Raw genomic sequence first — 18038 nt, 5'->3', positions numbered from 1 at the left:
GGACACTATATCATGCTTAAAGGATCAATCCAGCAAGAGGACTTAACAATCATCAATATTTATGCCAAGTATATCAATCAATTAATAACCAAAGTTAAGACATACTTAGATAATAATACACTTATACTTGGTGACTTGAATGTAGTGCTTTCTACAATCAACAGGTCTAAGCACAGCATCTCCAAAGAAACAAGAGCTTTAAATGATACACTGGACCAGATGGATTTCACAGATATTTACAGAAGTTTACATCAAAACGCAACTGAATACACATTCTTCTTAAGTGCACATGGAACTTTCTCCAGAATAGACCACATACTGGGTCACAAATCAAGTCTTAACCTATACCAAAAGATTGGGATCATCCCCTGCATATTTTCAGACCATAATGCTTTGAAATTAGAACTAAATTAAAAGAAGAAGTTTGGAAGGAATTCAAGCAAGTGGAGGTTAGGGATCATCCTGCAAAAAGATGAAAGGGTCAACCAGGAAACTAGAGAAAAATTAAAAAGATTCATGGAAACTAATGAGAATGAAGACACAGCCATTCAAAATCTTTAGGATACAGCAAAAGCAATCCTGAGGGGGAAATTCATTGCAATACAAGCATCCATCCCCAAACTGGAAAGAACTCAAATAAAAAGCTAACTTTGCACCTAAAGGAGTTGGAGAAAAAGCAGCAAATAGATTCTACAACCAGAAGAGGAAGAGAGTTAATAAAGATTCGAGGAAAACTCAATGAAATAGAGACCAGAAGAACTGTGGAACAGATTAACAAAACCAGGAGGTGGTTCTTTGAAAGAATTAATGAGATAGATAAACCATTAGCCAGCCTTATTAAAAAGAAGAGAGAATGGACTCAAATTAATAAAATCACCAAAAACAACAAGGAAATACAAATGATTTTAAAAATATATTATGAACAGCTATATGGCAATAAATTAGGCAACTTAAAAGAAATGGATGCATTTCTGTAAAACCACAAACTACCAAAACTGGAACAGGAAGAAATAGAAAACCTGAACAGGCCAATAACCAGGGAGGAAATTGAAGCAGTCATCCAAAACCTCCCAAGACACAAAAGTCCAGGGCTAGATGGCTTCCCAGAGGAATTCTATGAAACATTTAAAAAGGAAACTATACCTATTCTACTAAAGCTTTTCTAAAAGATAGAAAGAGATGGAGTACTTCCAAACTCGTTCTATGAAGCCAGCATCACCTTAATTCCAAAACCAGTCAAAGACCCAACTAAAAAGGAGAATTATAGACCTATATCCCTGATGAACACTGATTCAAACATTCTCAACATGATACTAGCCAATAGGATCCAACAATACCTTAAGAAGATTATTCACCATGACCAAGTGGGATGTATTCCCGAGATGCAAGGCTGGTTCAACACTCGTAAAGCAATCAATGTGATTGATCATGTCATCAAGAGAAAAAACAAGAACCATATGATCCTCTCAATAAATGCAGAGAAAGCATTTGACAAAATACAGCATCCATTCCTGATCAAAACTCTTCAGAGTGTTGGGATAGAGGGAATATTCCTCAGCATCTTAAAAGCCATCTAGGAAATGCCCACAGCAAATATCATTCTCAATGGGGAAACACTGTGAGCCTTTTCCCTAAGATCAGGATCACGACAGGGATGTCCACTCTCACCACTGCTATCCAACATAGTACTAGAAGCCCTAGCCTCAGCAATCAGGCAACAAAAAGAAATTAAAGGCATTCAAATGGGCAAAGAAGAAGTCAAACTCTTCCTCTTCGCATATGACATGACACTCTATGTAGAAAACACAAAAGACTCCACCCCAAGATTCCTAGAAGTCATACAGCAATTTGGTAGTGTGGCAGGATACAAAATCAATGCCCAGAAGTTGGTGGCATTTCTATACACTAAGAATGAATTTGAAGAAAGAGAAATTAAGGAGTCAATCCCATTGACAATGGCACCCAAAAGCATAAGATACCTAGGAATAAACCTCACTAAAGTGGTAAAGGATTTACACCCTAAAAACTACAGAACACTTCTGAAAGAAATTGAGGAAGACAGAAAGAGATGGAAACATATTCCATGCTCATGGATTGGAAGATTTAATATTGTGAAAATGTCAATGTTACCCAGGGCAATTTACACTTTTAATGCAATCACCATCAGAAAATACCATGGACTTTCTTCAGAGAGTTGGAACAGATTGTTTTAAGATTTGTGTGGAATCATAAAAGACCCTGAATAGCCAGGGGAATATTAAAAAAGAAAACCATAGCTGGGTGCATAACAATTACAGATTTCAGGTTGTACTACAAAGTTGTGGTCATGAAGACACTGTGGTACTAGCACAAAAACAGACATATAGATCAATGGAACAGAATAGAAAATCCAGAAGTGGACCCTCAACTTTATGGTCAACTAATATTTGACAAAGCAGGAAAAACTATCCACTGGAAAAAGACAGTATCTTCAATAAATGGTGCTGGGAAAATTGGACATCCACACGCAGAAGAATGAAACTGAACCATTCTCTTGCACCATACACAATGATAAACTCAAAATGGATGAAACATCTAAATGTGAGACAAGATTCCATCAAAATCCTAGAGGAGATCACAGGCAACACCCTTTATGAACTTGGCCACAGCAACTTCTAGCAAGATACATCCATGAAGGCAAGAGCAACAAAAGCAAAAATGAACTATTGGGACTTCATCAAGATAAGAATGTTTTGCACAGCAAAGGATTCAGTCAACAAAACTAAAAGACAACCTGCAGAATGGGAGAAGATATTTGCCAATGACCTGTCAGATAAAGGGCTAGTTTCCAAGATCTATAAAGAACTTATCCAACTCAACACCAAAGAAACAAACAATCCAATCATGAAATGGGCAAAAGACATGAAGAGAAATCTCACAGAGGAAGACATAGACATGGCCAACACACAAATGAGAAAATGCTCCGCATCACTTGCCATCAGGGAAATACAAATCAAAACCCCAATGAGATACCACCTCAAGCCAGTGAGAATGGGGAAAATTAACAAGGCAGGAAACAACAAATGTTGGAGAGGATGTGGATAAAGGGGAACCCTCTTGCACTGTTGGTGAGAATGTGAACTGGTGCAACCACTCTGGAAAACTGTGTGGAGATTCCTCAAAGAGTTAAAAATAGATCTGCCCTATGACCCATCAATTGCCCTTTTGGGGATTTACCACAAAGCTACAGATGCAGTGAAACACCGGGACACCTGCACCCCGATGTTTCTAGCAGCAATATCCACAATAGCCAAACTGTGGAAGGAGCCTCGATGTCCATCGAAAGATGAATGGATAAAGAAGATGTGGTTTTTGTATACAATGGAATATTACTCAGCCATTAGAAATGACAAATACCCACCATTTGCTTTGAGGTGGATGGAACTGGAGGGTATTATGCTGAGTGAAATAAGTCCATCGGAGAAGGACAAACATTATATGGTCTCATTCATTTGGGGAATATAAAAAATTGTGACAGGGAATAAAGGGGAAAGGAGAAGAAATGTGTGGGAAATATCAGAAAGGGAGATAAAAACTAATCAATAATTAATTGTTCTAATATCAAATGTGACTTGACTTTCTTAAACACAGAAGCAAAGAGAAAAACAGATATTATTCAGATTTTTGCTACCATACCATATGCTTGATTGAGTCTTACAACTAACACAAGAATTTGAAATGAAGAGGGTGTTGAAGATTAATTAGCAATGTAGAAGTTTAAAGAACAAAAATAAAATAGACATTACCATTTAAGACAGTTTTTAATACAACCAGTAAAGAGATTATCAAGTAAGCTTCCAGGTATCATCAATGGTATTTACCTTGCTAAAATGTAAACCAGTTTTGGTTATGTATAAGATTAGGTGAAACTGCCACCAGCAGGTGGGTTTGAATCCTCCCTTGCTCCCCCCACCCTTTTTTTAAGATTTTATTTATTTATTCATGAGAGACACAGTAAGAGAGAGGCAGAGACAGACCGAGGGAGAAGCAGGCTCCCCTCAGGGAGCCCGACTCTATCCCCCCTGTCCTGAGATCATGCCCTGAGCCTGTCAGAAACTCAAATGCTGAGCCACCCAGATGTGTTCTCCCTGCCCCTTTTTAAAACTTATATGTAAATATCGTAAGTGAAAAAGGAAATCTCTAATCTCAGCTGCTAATAGATGGTCATTACTGAGGATTCAGTTTTGCAGAGGGTAAGAAATTGTGAAAAATATGAGAAACATGTTAAGTAAAGAAAATAATATGAGTATAGCAGTCAGATGCTGGGAAACACCACCAACGTGGATGAGATATTAGTTCATGGTGGAAAATTCTTTTTTAAATGAGCCAAACATTACTTTATTGAATGGCATCCTAGGGATGATTCTTAAAATATAAGCAGTTATTGGATATCTACATGAGTGGGGCTTTACTGTGGTATGGATATTTGGACATTGTGTATATTTAACCAAAATTTGTTATATGTTATATATTATAAAACTATTTTTTGAGTGGGGCATGGGGAATTTAACTTCTTAGTTGCATACTATATTAGGCTTTCAAAAGCAAGAGAGAGAGGATAGAAGGCAGAGAAAAGCTAAATTAAGATTAAAAAATGCAATGGGTAATACATATGAAGTTAATAGAGACTTAACTGTTTATTTTAACATCCTGTTTGATGTTCTGTTGAATAATCACTTAAAGCACTTAAAGAGATGTTTTTATTTTGTATTTGTAGCCTCTGCAAATGCCTCGGGGCAGGGGGAAGCTTTAATACACTGAAAGAACATAAATTATAGAGGATTCTAAGTTTATAGTTTTTCCGTACATATCTATATACACTAACATCACAGAAAGCAGGATTAATTTTCCAAAGTTCATGTTAGTCATGGAAATTCTAGAGTCCTTAAGGAGGCAATATAGATGAACCTTTAACAATGTAGGGATTAAGGGCACTGATCATCCCCTGCCCGTGCATTTGAAAATCTGCTCATAATTTTTGGCTCCCCCCAAACTTTACTAATAGCCTACTGTTAACCAGAAGCCTTATCAATAACATAGACAATTAACACGTATTTTGTATGCTATATGTATTACATATTGTGTTCTTGCAATAAAGTAAGCTAGAGAAAAATGTTTTTTTTTAAGATTTTACTTATTAATTTATTCATGAGAGGCACAGATTGAAAGGTAGAGACATAGGTAGAGGGAGAAGCAGTCTTCCTGCGGGGAGCCTGATGTGGGACTCAATCCCAGGGGCCCGGGATCACACCCTGAGTCAAAGGCAGATGCTCAACCACTGAGCCACCCAGGCATCCCAAGATAAAATGTTTTTTAAGAAAATCATAAGGAAGAGAAAACGTTTACAGTACAGTAATGTATTTATAAAAATGTGCTTATAATCAGGTCTGTGTAGTTCAAACCCTGTTGTTCAAGGGCCTAATGAAATGGTAGTTTTAGAGATGAGTGGTGAAGAGGTAGTGGACACAAATAACAAATTCTCTCCTCTACTGAAGGTGTTTATCTATGTGACTTACAGCTCCTGATATATTTTGGACACCGTGAAGGAACTTATTTGCTGTAACTCTATCTTGAGTTTAAAGCTTGTTTTAGAGTCAGAGATCGTGTCTGGTTAATGAGTTCTCACTTGCTAACTCTAGATGAGGCCATTTCTGATCATTCTATTTATTTTTATTGATTATTTTATTCTTTAGTGCCTTTTAATAGTAAATCACTGCAGTTTTTATAGATACAATCATGTTAGTAATTAACCAAAAGCATTTCCAACTCATAAACACATAATAAAATAATTACAGCCCAATTTCTCTCTGCTATAGCAGAAAGTCTCCTTTGTAACAGATAAAAAGAATTAAATCACCAAGACTGCAAACTTACATGGTGACTGTAGATTACACTAAAGTGCACTTTTTTTAAGTGCGACTTTTGTTATCTATATTAGTTTTTTTTTTCCTTTTAGATAGAGAAAGCAAGCACTTGTGTGTGCAAGTGGAGGTAGGGGAAAAGGGCAGAGGGAGTGGGGGAGAGAGAATCTTAAGTAGATTCCATGCCTAAGGTGGAGCCCAATTCAGAGATCAATCTCACAACTCTGAGATCATGACCTGAGCCAAAATGAAGAGTCAGATGCTTAACCAACTGAGCCTCCTAGGCGTCCCTATTTATCTGCGTTGATACAGTTACTAAAGCAGCTATTGGCTGTCTCAGAGACACAGCTAGAAGAGAAAACAAAGAGAAGGGAGAATTTCAGGTGGCTGTGAAAAGATAGGCAAGGAGTCTTCTGAAAATATTAAATATTTTAATAATTAAAAGCTTAAAGTGAATGTTTTACTTAGTAATGACAAGTCTGAAGGGAGAAAGTTTACTTCTACTGGTGATATGGCAATTTTGTTTGGTGTGTAACAACAAAACTGAAGAATTAATAGAATAATTCTATTCCTTAAAAATGACATTCAAATTACATACCTCTGTCAGTGTTTCATTGATATGTCAGTAATGATTCTTCAAATATCTCTGCTAGTATAATTTTCTCTCTTGTATATGAATAATACCTTTCTGTTAACATACTGTTTCTGTTTATTTTTGAGTAGTTCATAATTATAAAAAGAAAGTCTAAATATCCTTTATAATTTTAAGGACAAAATAGTGAAAGCTTAAAATGTTCACAGTTGCTAAGAAAACAAATTACCTTCCTTTTAGTATTTTCAATACAAACAACCTGACCTTTGTTTTCTGGATGAAAGTTACTTACAAGGGAAATTCTATAAGGTTATCAGCAGATTCTTCAGCAGATTTTTCAGCAGAAACTTTACAGGACAGAAGTGAGTGGCACAATATAGTCTGAAGTGCCAAGTAAGAAAAATCTGGAGCCAAGAATACTCTATCCATCAAGGCAATCATTCAGAATGGAAACAGAGATAAATAATTTCTCAAACAAAAAATAAAGGAGTTCATGAAAACTAAACCAGCCCATCAAGAAATATTAAAAGGGATTCTTTGAGTGGAGGGGAAAGACCATAAGTGAGAATATGAAAAGTTGGAAATAAAAAGCAGTAAAAACAAGCATATCTGTAAAAATCTGTCAAAAAATTCACAAAATAAAAGAAAGTAAAATATGACACCGAACTTAAATTGCGAGGAGGGAGGTCAGGAGTAAAGAATGGGATCAAATCTAAAAGATCATCAATTGCTATGTGGATAAGATATTATATACAAACTTAATGGTAACCACAAATCAAAACCCACTAGTAAATATACAAAGAATAAAGAGAAAGGAATTCAAGTATATTACTAAAGAAACCATGAAAGAGAGCTAGAGGAAAAAAGATCAGGAAAAGGACTGCAAAAACAGCCACAAAACAAATAAGAGAATGCCAATAAATACATATCTTTCAATAATTACTTTGAGTATAAATGGCCTAAGTGCTCCAATAAAAGACACAGGGTGACAGTATAGATAAATACAAGACCCATCAACATGCTGCCTACAAGAGACTCATTTCAGACCTAAGACACCTGCAGACTGAAAGTGAGGGGATGGAGAAACATTTATCATACAAATGCATGTCAAAAGAAAGCCAGAGTAGCAATACTTTTATCAGACAAACTAGATTTTAAGACAAAGACTGTAACAAGAGACAAAAGAAGACACTATATAACCATAAGAGGGAAATCCAACAAGATATAACAATTATAAATATTTATGCACCCAAAATGGGACCACCCAAATACATAAAATAATTAATAACAAACATAAAGGAATAATTGATATTAATAAAATAAATATAGAAGATTTTAATGCCCACTTATATCAATTGATAAACTACCCAAACAGTAAATCAACAAGGAAAACTTCGCTTTATGTGACATACCAAAACCGATGGATTTAACAGATACATTTAGAACATTCTATCCTAATATAACAGAATACAAACTCTTTTCAAGTGCACACAGAACATTCTCCAGAATAGATCACATCTTGGGCCAAAAAACAACTCTTAACAAATTTAAAAAGTTTAAAATCATTCCATGCATCTTTTCTGACCTCAGCATTATGAAACTAGAAATCAACCACAAGAAAAAAATTCTGGAAAGAACACAAATATATGGAGGTTAAATAACATGCTACTGAGCAATGAATGAGCCAATCAGGAAATCAAAGAAGAAATAAAAAATTACATGGAAACAAATGAAAATGAAAACACAATGGACCAAAATATTTGGGATGTAGCAAAAGCTGCTTTATGTGGGAAGTTTATAGCAATACAGGCCTACCACAAAGACTCAAATAAACAAACTAAACTTAAACCTAAAGGAGCTTTAAAAAAAATCAAACGGAACCCAAAACTAACAGAAAGAAGGAAATTATAAAGACTGGAGCAAAAATAAGTGATACAGAAATTAAAAAAAATAGAACGAATCAATGAAACAAGAAGCTGATTCATTGAAAAAAATATTAAAATTGATTAACCTTTAGATAGACTCGTTGAAAAAAAGATACTGGACTCAAACAAAATCATAAATTAAAGAGGACAGATAACAACCAACACCACAGAAATATTGACAATTATTTTTTAAAGATTTTATTTATTTATTCATGAGAGACGCAGAGAGAAAGAGAGAGGCAGAGACACAGGCAGAGGGAGAAGCAGGCTCCATGCAGGAAGCCTGATGTGGAACTTCATCCCGGTACTCCAGGATCACGCCCTGAGCCAAAGGCAGGCGCTAAACTGCTGAGCCACCCTGAGATCCCCAAAATATGAATAGTAATTCTTAAGAGAACATTATGAAAAGTTATAATCTTCTTGGAAGAAGAATAACTTCTTTGACAACCTGGAAGAAATGGATAAATTCATAGAAACATATACTCTACTAAAACTGAAGCATGAAGAAATAGAAAATTTGAACAGACTGATTACCAGCAATGAAATATAATGAGTAGTCAAAAAATTCCCAGCAAACAAAAGTCCAGAACCAGACAACTTCACAGGCGAATTCTACCTAACATTTAAAGAATATTTAATGCTTATTTTTCCCCAACTATTCCAAATAAAAGAGAAAGTAAAACTCCTAAATTCATTCTATGAGGGCAGCATTACTCAGATACCAAAGCCAGATAAAAGCATCACAAAAAAGAGAAATATACATCAATATCACTGATGAACATAGATGCAAAAGTCCTCAACAAAATACTATCAAACCAAATCCAACAATATATTAAAAAATTATTCGCCACAATCAGGTGGGATTTATTCCTGGGCTGCAAGGATGGAACAATATTCACAAATTAGACAATGAGATATATTACATCAATAAAAAGGATAGATGCAGAAAAGTCACTTCACCAAGTATATCATCCATTTACGACAAAAATCTTCAACAAAGTAGGCCTACAGGGAACATACCTTGTAGGGTATAATAAAGGCCTTATATGAAAAACCCACAGTAAACAACAAAACAAAGCAGCAGAAAAAGAAATTAAGAAAACAGTTCCACTTGCAGTTGCCAAAAGTAATAAAACTCCAAGGAATAAATTCATCCAGAGGTGAAATGCTTGTACTGTGAAAATTATGAAGCATTGATGAAATAAATTGAAGATGACACAAATAAATGGAAAGATATTCCATGCTCATGGATTGAAAGAACAAATATTACCCAAATAAATCTACAGATTTAATGAAATCTCTATCAAAATATCACCAGCATTTTATGTAGATACATAGATAGATAAAGATATACCTATATATCTCACCTTTTCTTTATCCATTCATCTACTGATAGCTGATATCCATTCATCAGACATGAGCTCCTTGCTACTTTCATAATTTGGCTATTGTAAATAGTGTTGCTATAAACATGGGATGCATATATCCCTTTGAGTTAGTGGTTTATAATTTGGGGGTAAATACACAGTAGCACAATTACTGAATCATAAGGTAGTTCTACTTTTTAACTTTTGATGTACCTCCATACTGTCTTCCACAACAGCTGTACCAGTTTGCACTCCCACCAACAGTACACAAGGATTCCTTCCTTCCCACATCTCTCCAAAACTTGTCTTTTCTTGTGTTTTTGATTTTAGCCATTCTGACAGGTGTGAGATGATCTCTCGCACTTTTGATTTGCATTTCTCTGATGATGAATGATGTTGAGCATCTTTTCATGTGTCTGTTGGCCATCTGGTTGTCTTTGAAGAAATGTCCGTTCATGTCTTCTGCCCATTTTTAATGGTATTATTTGTTTTTTGGGTGTTGAGTTTTAGGTCTTTATATATTTTGGATACTAACACTTTATTGGATATATCATTTGCAAATATCTACTCCCGTTCAGTAGGTTGCCATTTAGTTTCATTGATTGTTCCCTTCACTAAGCAGAAGCTTTTTATTTTGATGTAACAGTTTAATTTTTCTTTGATTTCCCTTGCCTCAGGACACATATCTAGAAAAATGTTGCTACAGCCAGTGTCAGAGAAATTACTGCCTGTGCTCTTTTATAAGATTTTTATGGCTTTAGGTTTTACATTTAGGTCCTTAATTCATTTTGAGTTTACTTTGTGAATAGTGTAAGAAAGTGATTCCGTTTCATTTTTTGAATACCACGGTCCAGTTTCCCCAACATCATTTGTTGAAAAGACATTCATTTTCCCCTTGGATAACTTTCTTCCTTTATGGAAGACTAATTGACCTCATAATTTTGGGCTTATTTCTGGGTTTTCACTTTTGTTCCATTGATCTATGTGTCTATTTTTGTGCCAGTATGATACTGTTTTGATTACTACAGGTTTGCAATAGAACTTGAAAACTAGAATTGTGATACTTCTAGTTTTATTATTTTTTCTCAAGATTGCTTTGGCTACTTAAGAGTCTTTTGTGGTTCTCTACAAATTTTAGGATTGTTTGTCCTAGTTCTGTGAAAAATCCCGGGGGTATTTTGATAGGGAATGCATTTAATGTATAGATTGCTTTGGGTAACCATTTGCTTTGACGTGGATGGAACCGGAGTGTATTACGCTGAGTGAAATAAGTCAATCGGAGAAGGACAAACATTATATGGTCTTCATTTGGGGAATATAAAAAATAGTGAAAGGGAATAAAGGGGAAAGGAGAAAAAAATAAGTGGGAAATATCAGAAAGGGAGACAGAACATGAAAGACTCCTAACTCTGGGAGACGAACTAGGGGTGGTAGAAGGAGAGGTGGGTGGGGGGTGGGGGTGACTGGGTGGCGGGCACCGAAAGGGCACTTGATGGGATGAGCACTGGGTGTTATTCTGTATGTTGACAAATTGAACACCAATAAAAAAATAAATTTATTAAAAAAAAGATTGCTTTGGGTATGTAGACATTTTAATAATATCTATTCTTCCAATCCATTACATTAAATGTGTAGATTTATTTGGGTAATATTCTTTCAATCTAAGAACATGAAATATCTTCCATTTTTTTGTGTCATCTTCAATTTATTTCATCAATGGCATAGGGTTCACTTAAAAAAAGAAAGAGATATAAATACAATTTCACTGTTTTCATAATAATATATTTGTTGCTACTGAGTTTAAATTGCTTTGTATATGTATTGACCTATGTATTTCTTTTTTTTCATTTTTTCAAGGCCTCTGCACATTTTTCTAAAGTGTTAGAATATTTTATTCTATACATACATTCTATTCTGTACATAAGAACATTTTATATAAAATATTAATCTATTATATTTGTTGTAAATATTTTTTATCAGTTTGTCATTTGATTTTTAGTGTTGTTTATGCATTTTGTCATATAAAAAAACTTAGCAAACCTTTGTCATCAGACTTTTTCAGGAAAGCTTCTGCTTAAAAAGACTTTACCAATCTTACATCCAACAAATATTTACCCTTATTTTTCTCATTACATAATTTTTACTGAACTATTTGATCCATTTAGATTGAATTTTGACATTAGATATGAGTAATAATCCCCCTTTATTATTTTTCCAATTAGCTAAAATAATTGTTGCATAAAAATTTATTGGATAATCCTTCATTTTTTTCACTGCTTTGTGATATCATGATTCTAATAAAGTGTTTTCCTCTAGAAATCTACTACCATAGCATTTTCCTCTGAAAATTTTGAACTTGCTAGTGCGTTCCATAATATTACCCATAGCTGTGTGTTTGCACATTCCATACTCTTTAATCATAGGGGCTATAGCGTCTTTCAAATATATTCATGAGCCCATCATCTTAGTGCCTACCTAAAACATTGCTAGATACAACAATGAGTATTCAATATGACCCCATGGCTAAGGATGATGACTCTAGACCTGGACTTTCTCAGTTTGAAAACTGGCTTTGCCAAATATTGTTTTTTGCAAATAATTTCTCTAAGTCTCAGTTTCCCCATCTTTAAGAAAGGGGAAAACATTCATACTTATCTTGTAGACTTTGTGAGAGTTAAATGAGATAAACCATGCAAATGTTTAAGCCAGTGCTTGGCAAATAGTAAGTACCCAAACGCTGACACTTTCAAAACTACTACTATTGCTGTTATTGCTGTTATTATTATTATAGTGAATAATATAGCAATGGCGAAGGTCAGTGCTGACAATAGAAGGGCCTTATTGAGGACAGAGAAATTCACAGCCTCCTGGATAGACACTGACCTATAAGCAGAGGCACTCTCAGAGATAGCTTAGTAGTGATAGACTTGTGGTCTCTTCTTTGTCATAGTGTCATGCCAATAAGAATCAAGGAACAAGGGAAAGAAAAGTGCTAGAAGGGGATTCTCTAGGTATGTAGGTAACATACTTATTCTATAACTTTATTTGAAACAGATTTCTTATATTAATTTTGTATCCTGCAACTTTGTTGAATTAATTTATCAGTTCTAGTAGATATTTGGTGGAGTCTAAGTTTTTTTATATATAGTATCTTATCATCTGCAAATAGTGTAAGTTTAACTTCTTACCAAATTGGATGCTTTTTATCTCTTTTTCTTGCCTAATTACTGTGGCAAGGACTTCCAATGCTATGTTGAATGAAACTGGTGAGGATGAGCATCCTTGCCTTGTTCCTAACCTTAGGGGAAAAAGGTCTCAGTTTTTCCTTATTAAGGATGATGTTAGCTGTGGGTTTTTCATAAATGATGTTTATTATGTTGAAATATGTTCCATATAAACCTACTTTATTGAGGATTTTTAAATTATAATTGGATGTACTTTGTCAAATACCTTTTCTGGATCTATTGAAATGATCATATGGTTTTTATCCTTTCTCTTGTTAATGTGATACATCATGTTGATTAACTTGTGATCTCTGGAATAAATCCACTTGATCATGGTAAATTATTTTTTATTTTATCATTGGATTCAGTTTGCCAATATTTTGTTGAGGATTTTTGCATCTATGTTCATTAGATATATCTGCCTAAAGTTTTTATTTTCCTAGTGTCTTTATTTGGTTTCAGTATTGGGGTAATGCTGGCTCTGTAGAATGAATTTGGAAGCTTTCCTTCCCCTTCTGTTTTTTAGAATAGTTTGAAAAGAACAGGTATTAACTCTTCTTTAAACGTTTGATAGAATTCACCTGTGAAGCCATCTGGCCCTGGACTTTTTTCTTTTAAAGGTTTTATTTATTTATTCATGAGAGACACAGAGAGAGAGGCAGAGACACAAGCAGAGGAAGAAGCAGACTCCATGCAGGGAGCCTGATGTGGGACTTGATCCCAGGACTCCAAGATCATGCCGTGGGCCAAAGGCAGGTGCTAAACTGCTGAGCCACCCAGGTGTCCCTGGTCCTGGACTTTTTTGTTGGGAGTTCTTTGACTACTGATTCTGTTTTGTTGCTAGTAATTGTTCTGTTTGAATTTTCCATTTTTCCTGATTCAGTTTTAGATTATTTGTTTCTAGGAATTTATCCATTTCATCTAAGTTGTCCAATTTGTTGGCATATAAAAACAGAAAAGTATAACGAGTTTCATTTGTTGGTTGTGGTGGATGCTAAGGTAAATAATCATTTAAAATAGCTTCTTTGTTGACCTCATTAAGCCTTAAAATGAGGCTAAAATTATAGAATATTACACATAAGGAACAACCTAATCCAAACTTCTTATTTTACAGATGAAACAGACTGGCACCGAGAGGATAAGTGACTTACATAAGGTTACTCAGAATCTTACATGTTAAGCATGGAGTTTGAACTCAAAATTTCTTAAATACAGCCATATGTTTTTTAAATTGCCTCCCTATCCAGAGCTTAGTTTGAAAATGGAGATAGAATACAGGAAAACAATTACTGACTCATAAAATACTATCTCAACAAACCTTTATGATTCCTAGTCCTAGGGTAGATTAGCAATGCTGTTTCGTGGCATAAAATACTTTTAATGAAAGACAACTGCGCATTGTGGTTAGAAATCAAAACAAATTTATTCTGAAATTGATAGCATTAACATATTTACTCAAATATGGTTATAAGGTTTGAGTTTAGAAAATAAACTGGATTGTTCTTTAACTGTGCCTCTTCAGGTAATAATTTCATGTAAAGCTATTATTCCAGTTGGTACTGATTAATCCCAGAGATTATTTGTAGAGCAGCTGGGAAGAAAGGCATGTTCCGAAATGACTTCATATATAAACACTTCTCTTATAAATATGACTTATTTTTCATTGGTATTATTCCTTGATCCCTGTATTCCTATGAGGTGATCCAGAGACAGAAATTAAAATAAAATTAATTAATTCAGTTGGCAAACTGTCTAAGAGGGTTACATTGATTCCCATTCAGATTAATTTTGGGTAAATGGCTTTCCTTAAAATGTAATTCCCTGATTTCAAAGTGGCTCATAAATGAGAAAGAGGCCAAGAGGGAGCAGAGATGTTGGTTAGTGGATCTTATTAACATTTCAATCATACAGGCCTGTTGTTACTCTCTTTCAACTTTTGTTTTCTTTTCATTAAATTAGTTACTTTGTATTATTACAACATAGTGAACTCTTCAGTTTTCATAACATTTTTAAACAGTGATTTAAATTGTGGGCAAAATAATAAATATAAGAATATGGTATCCTTTAATGTGCGTTGCTCAATAGCTTGCAGTTCTCTTCTCTTAAAACCCTATCTCTTTGATCATCCATAGCAAATAATAAAATTTTAGAATTCTAAAAAGGGGCACGAGGCAGTATATCTAACTGCTGAGGCCAAAAATATAGATTCGACTCAGTAGCAAAAGGAGGCACAGGGGTAATTGAATACCTTTAACTTAGAGACAGAGAAAGAAGACTAACAGCACAATTTCAGACACAGGTACTTTTCTTTAGGTTTTCACTATCCTCTTCTTAGCGTCCAAATAAAAAAAAAACAACATGAAATATTTATCATTCTAGTCCAAAATAGGCCTAGGATGCTTGAAAACATATGTATGTCAGAGTCCTATCTTTCATGTGAGTTGTACCCCTGGCATGAACTAAGGTGTGATACTTATGAGGATGTTGTACCAATAGCATTGTCATGATTAAACAGGTTATGTGAGTTCTTAGCCACATTGCTCATTTCTAGCCTTTCTGTGCCTTCCTCTATTACATCCTTTTTCTCAATAGAAAATTCAAATGGCATTGTAAATTTGAGGCAACCCAATTGTAGCTCTGTAGCCAATTAAATTGTCAGGCCCTCGAGGAAAGCCAGTATTTTTCTGCCAAGTACAGCTACTGCAAAGTGTTGAATTATTATAAAACCATAGACCAGGTGGTCAGTATAAAACCTAGACTATGATAAGCAATCTACTTTTATCTGTGTTTATCTCTTTTCCCTAATGAGGCTCATTAGGGGTTGGTACATGAGAAGGACAATTCAGGGTTGATCACTCCTTTCTAAATATCCCTGTTCAGTTGCTTCTTTGTAAAAAGACAAAAAACAAAACAAAACAAAACACACAAACATTAGAGGTCATTCTATATTGCTTGTTTTATGATATGAAAGACAAAGATTTCATTTTTCTCTTTTCTAATGTTGTTCTACAAGAATGGGCAGCCAGTTTTTTAAAAAATCTTTTATTTGTGTTACTACAATCTACATTCCTATTCACCTTACATTTACTATATAAAACACTTTCTCATAAATTATGTAATTTGATTTTCAAAGTAGCAATAATTTGATCTTCAAAGCACTTTGAAGTAGTCTTAGCTCAGTTTTGCAGATGAAGCAATTGAGGCTCAGAAATATTAAAATACTTGTCAAAGGCAATTAAGCAATAAAGCAGGAATAAACCTTGGATTTCTAAAAGGAAAAACAGAAACTGAGAGCTTAGCTATTTTGACCTTAGCATCTCTTCCTTTAATATTTTAGGGTGCATTCTTTGAAGAGAAAATCTGTTTGATTTACCTGATATTAGAACAGATTTACTCAGGAAAGAAGCTAGAGCAAACCAAGCTTTTCTTTTGAAGGAACTGTGCTGAGGTTTGATGGATGTCAAAGACTGGCTCTTTGGCTGATGTTTGATGGATGTCAAAGACTGGCTCTTTGGCCGAACTGAGAAATAGGACAAATCTGTCTTAATCCCAATTTCCCACCTTTCTGTTCATGTAGCATCTGAAGTTCTGTATCTTTTCCCTCTTATTACTTATCATACTAAAACTTTAATGTCCTCTGCCTCAATCTCTTGGCAAGGAAATTGATAAACCACCAGTTAATTGTTAATTAGCAATGATACTCAATCTGTCAATCTCTGGATCTTTACATTTGGGTATTAAGCCATAGGAGGGATTGAAAACGTTGCCCACTGTGACAGGCTATTAGCTTCTAGGGAATTTGAGGGATGATGTGTGTTTTACATGTCCTTCATTTGACACTATATACAGTGATTCTCACTACCTGCATATGTGCTCTAAATTCTGGTGAAGGATTTAAAAACCAAGGGTGTTAAGGTAGTAAAAGGAGGAATTGGGAGATGTACCTCAGATTAATGCTATTAATTTCAAAACATGAAAGATTCTACACTTAGCCACATAATAATGAACTCTAGAAATTAGCACAGAGATCATCTTCAGGGTAGTTCTCACTGGGATAACTTACACATTCTCTATGCTTACTAGAACACATATGCTAAGTGCCATACTGAGATTTCAATTCAGGGCTCTGTGGCTAACACCAAAGCCAGTTTTTCCAATATATCAGAATTTCCACCCAGCACATGATTAGCTCTCCCTGCTCTCTTCCATGTTTTTAATCCCATTGAATTAAATTCTACTCATTCATGTCTCTCCTCCTGCCTTACCCATCCATCTTTCTTTTTTAAAAAATATTTTTTTTTTATTTATTCATTTGAGAGAGAGAGACAGAGAGCACAAGGGAGAAAAGCAGAGGGAGAGGGAGAAGCAAACTCCCTGCTGAGCTGGGAGCCCAACATGGGGTTCGAGGACCTGGGGATTATAACCTGAATCAAAAGCAGATGTTTAACTGGTCTGAGCCACCGAGGTGCCCTCCATTCACCTTTCTGGTAGTTCATCTATTGTGTGTTTGACACTCTCATTTTCTTGTGAACAAACACTTCTGTATCTATGTGCAAGGAAACTGGAATCAGATTGCTTCAGTTCAAATTCTGAATCTACCACTCATTAGCTTTTTTTATGCAAACTCAAGCTGGATACTTAACCTCAGTTTCATGATCTATAAAATGTGGAGACCATTAGTTCCTATATTACAGTGTTGTTTACTGGCTTAGATGAGCCAAACTATGTAAATCACTTGGAAGAGTGCTTGTAATATTTTAACTGTTCAATAAATGTTGGCTGATTATTTTATTTCTTCTGCCATCTTATTTTAATTAAAGCATGGGTTTTACCTAAAACAATACTTAAAACTTCACCTTACCTGTGTGCTTCTTATTCTCAATACATATGAACTCTCCTGCCTCTATAATCTCCACTCCATCTCAGTATTTCCCCATATGTACATCCTCCTTTCCTTCTATTATAAAAAACATATTCCTGTTTTTCTTGATTAATCATTTATCTTTCATTTCTTTAACAAATTAGCTTCT

Source organism: Canis aureus, chromosome X (assembly GCF_053574225.1).
Source record: "Canis aureus isolate CA01 chromosome X, VMU_Caureus_v.1.0, whole genome shotgun sequence".
Lineage (NCBI taxonomy): Eukaryota > Metazoa > Chordata > Mammalia > Carnivora > Canidae > Canis > Canis aureus.
Note: the sequence above shows the minus strand (reverse complement) of the source record.